Below are 11,405 nucleotides of genomic sequence, written 5' to 3'. Positions count from 1 at the left end.
GGGCAGGAGCATTTGTTAGTCTAAAAGACATAACTAGATATTCAAATAATCCATACCGCGTGGTGAATGCGGTCTTTGGTATATCTTCGGGTTGGATACAGATCTGATGATAACCCGACCTGAGGTCAATCTTGGAGAATACCCGAGCTTTGGTAAGTTGATCAAAAAGAATGTCAATCCGGGGAAGAGGGTACTTATTCTTGATGGTGACCTCATTAAGGGGTCTATAATCCACGCACATCTGTAGTGTTTGGTCCTTCTTGACAAAGATGGCTGGATAACCCCAAGGTGATGAACTTGGTCGGATGAATCCTTTTTCAAGTAGATCTTGTAATTGGGTCTTGAGTTCTGCCAACTCATTCGGAGGCATTCGGTACGACCTTCTAGAAATAGGAGCCATACCGGGCTTCAGCTCAATCACAAATTCTACATCTCTTTCTGGATGCAATCCAGGCAGATCTTCCGGGAAGACGTCCGGGAATTCACATACTATCGGAATATCTTGGATCTCCGGTATGATGGCTTCATATACTCTGCCACAAGGTTTAGCTGGAATAGCTACGGGGATGGACAAAACAACCTCTTCTTGGCCATAACTCAACCTGATGGTTCTTAGATCAGTGTTGAGGATTGCTTTATGCTGGGCTAACCAATTCATGCCCAAAATTACATCTATATCTTGGCCTTTTAGAACAATCATGTTTGTAGGAAAGTCCCGTTTAGCCAATGTCACGGGCACATGGTAAGCCACTTCTTTAGTAAATATTTGTCCCTCAGGCGAATGAATTATAAACCCTTCCCTTGATTCATTGTATGGAATGCAATGTTGCTCCACAAACTTCTTGCTTATGAATTATGTGAAGTGCTAGAATCAAAAGGAATAATTGCAGGGTGATTGGCCACGAGAAACGTACCCATCATAACCGGTTCGCCTTCCGGTGTTGTGGCCACTTGAGTATAATAAATCCGCCCAGTCTTCCTCATATTCTTGCCTGCGGTGTTGTTTGCCGCATTTCCCTTGCCTTGAGCGGAACTCCCAGAACTCTGCTGATTATTTGATCTGTTCTGCTTCGGGTATGGACAGTCCTTGATAAAATGTCCGAACTTTCCACAATTAAAGCAGCCTGTTGAAGAGCTTGGGAGAGCGAGGAAACGAGTACCAGGGGCACCTGGCTGGTTTGTTGATGTGGGGGCAGCGGTAGGACGGATAAAACCGGTTGTTTGAGAGGGTAGGAGGGTGGGCGCGATGAAGAACGATTCTGATTAAATGGTCGGATTACCAACCTTTGTCTTTTCTCAGGCCCCTGATTGGGCCTGTCGCCTCCATTTCCCTTTGATTTTTCTGAGCCTGCATATTTGGCTTCAACTGCCAGCACCGTGCTGACAGCCCTTCCGTAAGAAAGATCAATGCAGGTGGCCATCTTTTGTTGCATTCGATCATTAAGGCCTCTCATAAAGCAATTTCTCTTCTTTAAATCAGTGTTGACTTGATCGATAGCATATTGGGACAAGTGGTTGAATTTGTTGAGATACTGAGTGACAGTATCCCCACCCTGTTTGAGCTTCATAAATTTCTCCTACTTCATATGGAGCACCCCTTTAGGAATATAGTGCTCCCGGAAAGCCAGTTTGAACTCGTCCCATGTAATTTGATGGTTGGCCAGCTGAACGGCTACATAATTTCCCCACCATGTGCTGGCAGGGCCTCACAAATGTTGTGCCACAAACAAGGGCTTTTGAGTCTTCGTACATCAGAGAAGCCTAAACTTCTATTCGACAACTCGGATCCACTCATCTGCTTCGAGAGGATCTTCTGCCTTGACAAATAATGGGGGACGTGTCTCTGAGAAATCTAGATATGAAGTTTCACGGGGTCCTTGCGGATACGCTCGCCCGCCTTGCTGTTGCATTTGTTGCCCCGCCATTTCCCGCAGAAAGCGGGTGTTGTCGGCCGTGGCATTAACTAAGGCAGCGATGGCCTCAGCTAATGTTGGAGGTACTAGGGGTGGATTAGGAGTTGCTTCCCTCCCACGGGAGGTTCTTGCCCCATCCTGTGCGCGAGTCTTGGATGGCATCTGAGGCAAAGAACATTTGGAGAAATATAATATGCCAAAGCAAACCATCCATTTTACGTTACTTAAAAGGGTAATGGTACAGACTCGAATTTACAACAGGATTACACTACCTATTACACATTATTACTACTTCTATACTACACTACTCTAGCTTCTTGTCACTTTTGGTACCCTCGCTGTCAGGTGTAGGAAACCATTCGTCGACCAAATTCATGGAAGGAGGAGGCCTGAAAAGGTCCAGTTCCCCTCCAAGAGCTTCACCCGCTGCTCCAGATGGTCCGGCTCCCATCCCGACAGGATCCGCAGGGACGTTAGGGTGCAATTGTGAATACAATACATGATCTTCCTCATGTAGTGTATTACAATAAACCTGCAGGTTGTCCATGGTTGTGCTAAGCTCCTCCACGCGGGCTCGAGCTTTGGCTTGGCCCAAGCAAGTGAACAAGAGTTAACAGCCCAATCGAGCGCTAGATCTCATTTAGCAAGTTGGTCTTTCAGGTGGCGGATGTCTGTTCTCAATTCGTTTATTCTCTCACCATCCTCGACCCATATATCATTCCTGTGACGGAGCTCTGATCGAAGCTGTTCAACTTGAGCTTCCAGATCCCCGATTGGATCATTGCTACCACTGCTACTTTCTTCATGCCTTGGGGCTAATTGATGGCGGGGTACGCCAATCGGTCCAGTAGACTTGTGCGCGGTCTTTCTTGTGCGCGGCGACATATCTCCATGAGGGGGAAAATCTCATTAGCATAATTTTTAGCATGATGCATGTATAATTACATAATCAACCTTAGTTGATTCACACCTTCTATACATTGCACTCTACTATCTGGTCTTTAAAATAAGTACCTCAGAAGGTGATTGGATAAGAAGGAAAGAAATTTTCTAGATAAGTCTTTGAAAATTCTTTATGAAAATGTCTCATAGTATCTGCAAAGATGGGTTTTGCTCCGATACCAGCTGTGACAGAACCTCCCAAGTCATTAGGCCCACCTACAGTTGTCCTTGTTCAACGGACCTCAGACAACCCTGCAGGTGCACCTGATCACTTGACAAGTTCGGTATCTGAATTCCTTACCTTTCCCAAGAGCGTTTCACCCGTCACGCAGACATTACAATACATCGGAGGTGCGAAAATGTGGAAGCAGTTACAATAACTTACTTTATTGAAAAGTAAGACAGAGTTGGATTATTACAGACCAGAACCAAATATAAGAGTGCTGAGTATTATTATTACATAACATGGGAGGCAAAAACTCCTCCCGCATAAATAGTAAAAGTTTTTCTTAACATAGGACCTTTCCTCCCGCGGCTTTAGTCTTGATTTTCTTCTTTTGGTACCACCTTGGAATAGAAGCAACAAAAGTTTGCTGCTTCTTCACCTAAAACAACATGGGACAAAGCCCTGAGTACGAAGTGTACTTCCGCAAGACTTACCCATCAAAGTAAAAGACTCTCAAGGATATGCTGGCTTTAAGGGAGTCAAGGTAAGGCTTATCAATAATCAATGACTCTGTTTGCAAAAATGCTTACTAATAGTGGATCCTTAAAATCCAGTTTTATTTGTCAGGTTAAGTAAAATTACCTGCAGCTAGGGTTCTTTCTACCCTAATTCAATCACTTGACCTATACTAGCCAATTTCTTAGCAACCCTTCATCTTCACTGGATTTCTACATATAGGGTAGTGACCAAGTCTTCATATCCACGTAGTTACGGCGATCCGAATCGATTATACTCAGCTAAGGATCTTCGATCACACGACATATGTAGCACTTAACCCTTGCATATGTCAACTCACCACCGGGGTTCTTAAGACCAGATCAGGTTCACGTGAATCGAGAGCACAGATACACCACCGTCCAGGCTCTTGCCATGGAGGGTACACGCTACTCTCGCCATCTCTCCACTCCCATTGCGTGTTATCTTATTCTGGTATTAGTCTGCCCGAGGCAAAGCTTACCCATGATGAAGCATGTGACCAGTAAAAGGGTCCTCGGTCAGCAAGCCTACATCGACACAGTCCTTAATCGACTCAGACGGAGACACTACACCGAGACTCTCTTCTCGTGCAAGTCACCCTCCCGGTCTCAGCTTTATCATTTCACCCCAAAGTTTGGTACCTGGCAGACGTACATCTTTTCTGATGTTGAACCCATCATGGCCATGATGGATTCACCATCAAGTTTTGTTTTTGAAAACATCCCACCCACTTTGCAACATCATCTTTTGTGAAAACAAAACATTTTGTTTTTCTAGAGCAGGACTAAGCATAATAAAAACCTTTTGTAAAACAGGGATTTAAGGAGAAGTAATCAACCCAAGGAAGGAAATGCAGGAATTGGTTTAGCACACAACTCCTATAACCTAATGCATCAAGCAAGTGAGAAAGATTTTAAAAGGAACAAGGAGGTGGCAAATGCACCGAGGCTTTCCTTGTGTTACTAGTGAATCAGGCTCTATTCCGCAGATATCAAAATAAAAACAGTTGTCTACCTGATGTTCTTTAGGTGGTGGTGGTGAAGTCCTTGCCTCTTCAACTTCTATTTCCTCTTCGTTTTCTAGATATAGCCATATATAATCGTAAATGCTCATGTAATGCTCATGAAGATGCAAAGATAATAAAAGTTTATTAGCTAAGGTCTTGAGTACAACTTTCATTCACGGATCTCCGAGAAACTAGGGTTTTCGGAGCCAATAGTGAAGTTCATGGAGCAGGGGGCTAGGGTTTTGGGTTCTGAGTATCAAACATGGTCCAAATCATACCAAACTCTACCCAAGGCTTCTAAATATTATTTAGAGTTTACCCTAAAACTTTGGTGAATTTTGGATTTATTATTTATTCCCTAAAAAATCCAGAAGTATGGTTTTTGGCTGTTTTAAATGTTCCAAAATTCCTTATTAGAACTAAAAATCAAGAAACTATTTTTATTAAATACTATGAGAAATTAGAAGCCTAGAAAAATTGGTTTGGCATTTTTAGCATTTTTCTACAATTTTCTAGAAATTCTTAAACCTTGACAGAAAAAGAAAAGGAAAAGAAATGAACAGTCTTGGGCCGGAACTGGCCCAAGTCGGCCCATTACTGGAGGAAAGCGCCTGCGCGCGCACGCCCGCGTGCAGACTTGCAAGAAAGACCCTGTCTTTTTGTACAACCCGAAAGAGCCCAAGACACTATTTGATGCAGTCGCTGACACTTTACAGAAACCTCCCCCGAGTTCTATTTCTTCGCAGGCCGAGGTCCACGACGGTGGACGGCGGGGAGCCGAGCTCCGACGAGCACATACCGGCCGAATTACTCAATGACCGGTGCTCTTCTTCAGTCTAAACCTAATTCCAGTCCTAAGGAGTGTTTCCCCCCAACTAATTTCACCAGTGGCGCACTAACACGCCCTGCCCACGGTGACAGCGGACACCACGGTTAACCAAGCACGTTCTCAACCATCCTAGGGACTCTAGCTCAAATGGAGGGGTCGAGCAGCATTAGGAGAACCTAAGGATACTAAAACAAACGACCAGAGAGTATGAATTGACCTAGAGCAAGTTGGCCTCGGTGAGGTGTTTCTATGGTGGCGGAAACTCAGATTGGGGGCAATGAGCAATTCACGGTCTCTGGTAAACGATTGGAGGCAAGCGTGGGTGCTATGGATGGGTGATTACCCTACGGAGCTCATGGCGGGCTCAATTTATAGCGATCATGAGCGGTGGCCGGGGAATTGGACGAAGACGCGCGGTGGCCGGAGAAGACAGGGGTTACTGGCGCTCGGGATCAGTGGCATTTACCGTGGCAAGTTCTCCGGCGATCACCGGATAGGCTTAACACGATCGACTGCGACGTGGTAAGATGCCCGAGCACGTGGCGCAAGGCCGTGAAGGGACTGTCTCCGGCGAACTCATCCGAATCAGCCGTGGTCTGCTCGGGTACAGTGGCCGGAGTAAAATAATGGCCGGAGTGTTTCCACGGCGTGATATTCACAGACCCCCGGCGCTATCCAACTGATCTGAGCGCGAATCACGGCGACAAAAGCACGAATCCACGCGCGGCTCGTCGGCGGTGAGGGACCTGAACCTGATCCTATCCGGTTACTGTACCATCGGATTGTTCTTCAGTTAACCTGACAGACCAAGTTTGGCTTTGATTTTCTCCTAAATTTACATGGCAAGTTGTTGATCGGCCAGTAGCAAAGTTGTTGTCTAATGATCCATCTATAAACTGACTGTGGTCACCATACTCAAACATCCATGGAATCATCTTCAAAATGACCCCCAAAGTTCATCCCATGCCACTGAATACCATAATTCAGGTTTTTGACAAACTTACAGCCCAACTTTGGGCCCAGTTTTCTCTCAACTTTGCATAACAACAATGCTTAACCCCTTAAGCAAAGTTGTACTCCTATTGTAGCTCTAAACCTTTGATGTGTTGACCTAGGGCAAAATATTCATAATTTGGAAGATACAAGCTTCTAAAGTTGAGCCAAATGCACTGAAAATTAGGCTTAACTCCATAGGGTTCAAATAGGGCTTTTTGCAAATAAGTCCAATTCACATCTTTTGACTTGGGAATCCCCAATTATGTGAACCATATGACTTAAGGTACCCTAATGCCTTGGTTTTTGCACTTTAGTCCAAAAGTGCACTAGTTTTGCACTTAGCCCCCAAGGGTTTAAGTATAGGGCTTTCCAGGATTCTTTTTAGGGTTTTTGGTAATCCTAGGGTTTGGATGCTACTTAAGTTCATCCATGGTGACATTTTATGACCATCTCTAATGAGTTTTGAAGTTTTCTCTTATTAGGCTTTATTTTACCCTTCTGAGCCCAATTTAGGGTTAAGTATCCTACTCTAGGGTTTTACTCATAAAATGTCATATCAATACAACTTGTTTGAAATTTTTGCCTAGTGAATGCACTTTAGGTGTGACAAACACATGATATGCCAATGATTATGATGTTATGCTCAAGTTTTAGTGGCAGTAACACCATGGGTGTTACAAGAAGCATCATCAAAAGTAAAGGTATCATGATTAAAATCATCATACCATCCTGATAGTCGCCTAGAGGGGGGTGAATAGGGCGAAACTCAAATTTACAAATATAAACACAACTACAAGTCGGGTTAGCGTTAGAAATAAAAACGAGTCCGCGAGAGAGGGTGCAAAACAAATCTCAAGCAAATAAGGAGTGTGACACAAGGATTTGTTTTACCGAGGTTCGGTTCTCGCAAACCTACTCCCCGTTGAGGTGGTCACAAAGACCGGGTCTCTTTCAACCCTTTCCCTCTCTCAAACGGTCCCTCCGACCGAGTGAGTTTATCTTCTCAAATCAAAACCGGGAACAAAACTTCCCCGTAAGGGCCACCACACAATTGGTGCCTCTTGCCTTGATTACAATAGAGTTTTGATCACAAGAACAAGTGAGAAAGAAAAGAAGCAATCCAAGTGCAAGAGCTCAAAAGAACACGGCAAATCTCTCTCGCTAGTCACTAGAGCCTTGTGTGGAATTGGAGAGGATTTGATCTCTTTGGTGTGTCTAGAATTGAATGCCTAGCTCTTGTAAGTGGTTGAGAAGTGGAAAACTTGGATGCAATGAATGTGGGGTGGTTGGGGGTATTTATAGCCCCAACCACCAAACTAGCCGTTTGGGTGAAGGTTGTCTGTCGCATGGTGCACCGGACAGTCCGGTGCGCCAGCCACGTCACCTGGCCGTTGGGGTTCCAACCGTTGGAGCTCTGACGCTGGGCCCGCTTGGATGTCCGGTGGCGCACCGGACATGCACTATAGAGTGTCCGGTGCGCCAGCATGGGCGTGCCTGACTTCTGCGCGCGCTGGCGCGCATTTAATGCATCCGCAGGTAGCCGTTGGCGTCGAAGTAGCCGTTGCCCCGCAGTTACACCGGACATGTCCGGTGAATTATAGCGGAGCAGCCGATGCGAATTCCCGAGACTGGCGAGTTCAGAGCCGCGTCCTCTTGGAGCACCGGACACTGTCCGGTGTACTCCGGACAGTCCGGTGAATTATAGAGCGCCGGCTTCTGAAAATTCCCGAGGCTGAGGAGTTCAGCGCGAGGTTCCCTGGTGCACCGGACACTGTCCGGTGGCACACCGGACAGTCCGGTGCGCCAGACCAGGGAGCCTTTCAGGATGCCTTTAGCTCTCTATTTTGAACCCAACATTGGTCTTTTTAATTGGCTTGTTGTGAACCTTTGGCACCTGTATAACTTATACACTAGAGCAAACTAGTTAGTCCAATTATTTGTGTTGGGCAATTCAACCACCAAAATTATTTAGGAACTAGGTGTAAGCCTAATTCCCTTTCAATCTCTCCCTTTTTGGTGATTGATGCCAACACAAACCAAAGCAAATATAGAAGTGCATAATTGAACTAGTTTGCATAATGTAAGTGCAAAGATTGCTTGGAATTGAGCCAATATAAATACTTACAAGATATGCATGGATTGTTTCTTCATTTTTAACATTTTGGACCACGCTTGCACCACAGATTTTGTTTTTGCAAATTCTTTTGTAAATCCTTTTCAAAGATCTTTTGCAAATAGTCAAAGGTAAATGAATAAGATTTTACGAAGCATTTTCAAGATTTGAAATTTTCTCCCCCTGTTTCAAATGTTTTTCCTTTGACTAAACAAAATTCCCCCTAAATGAGATCCTCCTCTTAGTGTTCAAGAGAGTTTTGATATATCATTTTTGAAATACTACTTTCTCCCTCTTTTGAACACAGTAAGATACCAATTTGAAATTTACCAATTGAAAATCTCCAATTTTTAAAAATTAGGTGGTGGTGCGGTCCTTTTGCTTTGGGCTCATACTTTCTCCCCCTTTGGCATGAATCGCCAAAAACGGATACTTTGAGTGAGATATAAGCCCTTATTAGAACTTTCTCCCTCTTTGGACATAAATAAATGAGTGAAGATTATACCAAAGATGGAGTCCTTTTGCTTTTGACTCTCCCCCAAAAGATGGAGAGGAGCGCAGAGCGACGGCGAAGGATGAGTTACGGAGTGGAAGCCTTTGTCTTTGCCGAAGACTCTAATTTCCTTTCAATACACCTATGACTTGGTTTGAAATAGACTTGAAAACACATTAGTCATAGCATATGAAAGAGACATGATCAAAGGTATACAAATGAGCTATGTGTGCAATTTAGCAAAAGAAATTGCGCGAATCAAGAATATTGAGCTCATGCCTAAGTTTGTTAAAAGTTTGTTCATGCCTAAAGATTTAGGCTAATTGATCTTTAGTGTTGATGTAATAAATCTCGATATCTCCCTTTTGTTGGTGATCCCTAAGAAAATGATACCGAATGGCTATGTGTTTAGTGCGGCTATGCTCGACGGGATTATCCGCCATCTTGATTGCACTCTCATTATCACATAGCAAAGGGACTTTGGTTAATTTGTAATCGTAGTCCCGCAGGGTTTGCCTCATCCAAAGCAATTGCGCGCAACAATGGCCTGCGGCAATGTACTCGGCTTCGGCGGTAGAAAGAGCGACCGAATTTTGCTTCTTTGAAGCCCAAGACACCAAGGACCTTCCCAAGAACTGGCAAGTCCCCGATGTGCTCTTTCTATTAATCTTACACCCCGCCCAATCGGCATCCGAATAACCAATCAAATCAAATGTGGATCCCTGAGGGTACCAAATCCCAAACTTAGGAGTATAAGCCAAATATCTCAAGATTCGTTTTACGGCCGTAAGGTGAGATTCCTTAGGGTCAGATTGGAATCTTGCACACATGCAAACAGAAAGCATAATGTCTGGTCGAGATGCACATAAATAGAGTAAAGAACCTATCATCGACCGGTATACCTTTTGATCGACGAATTTACCTCCCGTGTCGAGGTCGAGATGCCCATTGGTTCCCATGGGTGTCTTGATGGGCTTAGCATCCTTCATTCCAAACTTAGTTAGAATGTCTTGAGTATACTTCGTTTGGCTAATGAAGGTGCCTTCTTGGAGTTGCTTGACTTGGAATCCTAGAAAATACTGCAACTCCCCCATCATCGACATCTCGAATTTTTGTGTCATGATCCTACTAAATTCTTCACATGTAGATTCGTTAGTAGACCCAAATATAATATCATCAACATAAATTTGGCATACAAACAAATCATTGTCAAGAGTTTTAGTGAATAAAGTAGGATCGGCCTTGCCGACTTTGAAGCCATTAGCTATAAGGAAATCTCTTAGGCATTCATACCATGCTCTTGGGGCTTGCTTGAGCCCATAAAGCGCCTTAGAGAGCCTATAAACATGGTTAGGGTACTCACTGTCTTCAAAGCCGGGAGGTTGCTCAACATAGACCTCTTCCTTAATTGGTCCATTGAGGAAGGCACTCTTCACGTCCATTTGATAAAGCTTGAAGCCATGGTAAGTAGCATAGGCTAATAATATGCGAATTGACTCAAGCCTAGCTACGGGTGCATAGGTTTCACCGAAATCCAAGCCTTCGACTTGGGAGTATCCCTTGGCCACAAGCCGAGCTTTGTTCCTTGTCACCACACCATGCTCATCTTGTTTGTTGCGGAAGACCCATTTGGTTCCTACAACATTTTGATTAGGACATGGAACTAAATGTCATACCTCATTCCTAGTGAAGTTGTTGAGCTCCTCTTGCATCGCCACCACCCAATCAGAATCTTGGAGTGCTTCCTCTACCCTGTGTGGCTCAATAGAGGAAACAAAAGAGTAATGCTCACAAAAATGTGCAACACGAGATCTAGTAGTTACCCCCTTATGAATGTCGCCGAGGATGGTGTCGACGGGGTGATCTCGTTGGATTGCTTGGTGGACTCTTGGGTGTGGCGGCCTTGGTTCTTCATCCTCCTTGTCTTGATTATTTGCATCTCCCCCTTGATCATTGTCGTCATCTTGAGGTAGCTCATCTCTTTGATCTTCTTCTTCATCATTTTGAGCCTCATCCTCATTTTGAGTTGGTGGAGATGCTTGCGTGGAGGAGGATGGTTGATCTTGTGCATTTGGAGGCTCTTCGGATTCCTTAGGGCACACATCCCCAATGGACATGTTCCTTAGCGCGATGCATGGAGCCTCTTCATTACCTATCTCATCAAGATCAACTTGCTCTACTTGAGAGCTGTTAGTCTCATCAAACACAACGTCACAAGAAACTTCAACTTGTCCAGTGGACTTGTTAAAGACTCTATATGCCCTTGTGTTTGAATCATATCCTAGTAAAAAGCCTTCTACAGTCTTAGGAGCAAATTTAGATTTTCTACCTCTTTTAACAAGAATAAAATATTTGCTACCAAAGACTCTAAAATATGAAATATTGGGCTTTTTACCGGTTAGGAGTTCAT

Source organism: Zea mays, chromosome 4 (assembly GCF_902167145.1).
Source record: "Zea mays cultivar B73 chromosome 4, Zm-B73-REFERENCE-NAM-5.0, whole genome shotgun sequence".
NCBI lineage: Eukaryota > Viridiplantae > Streptophyta > Magnoliopsida > Poales > Poaceae > Zea > Zea mays.
Note: the sequence above shows the minus strand (reverse complement) of the source record.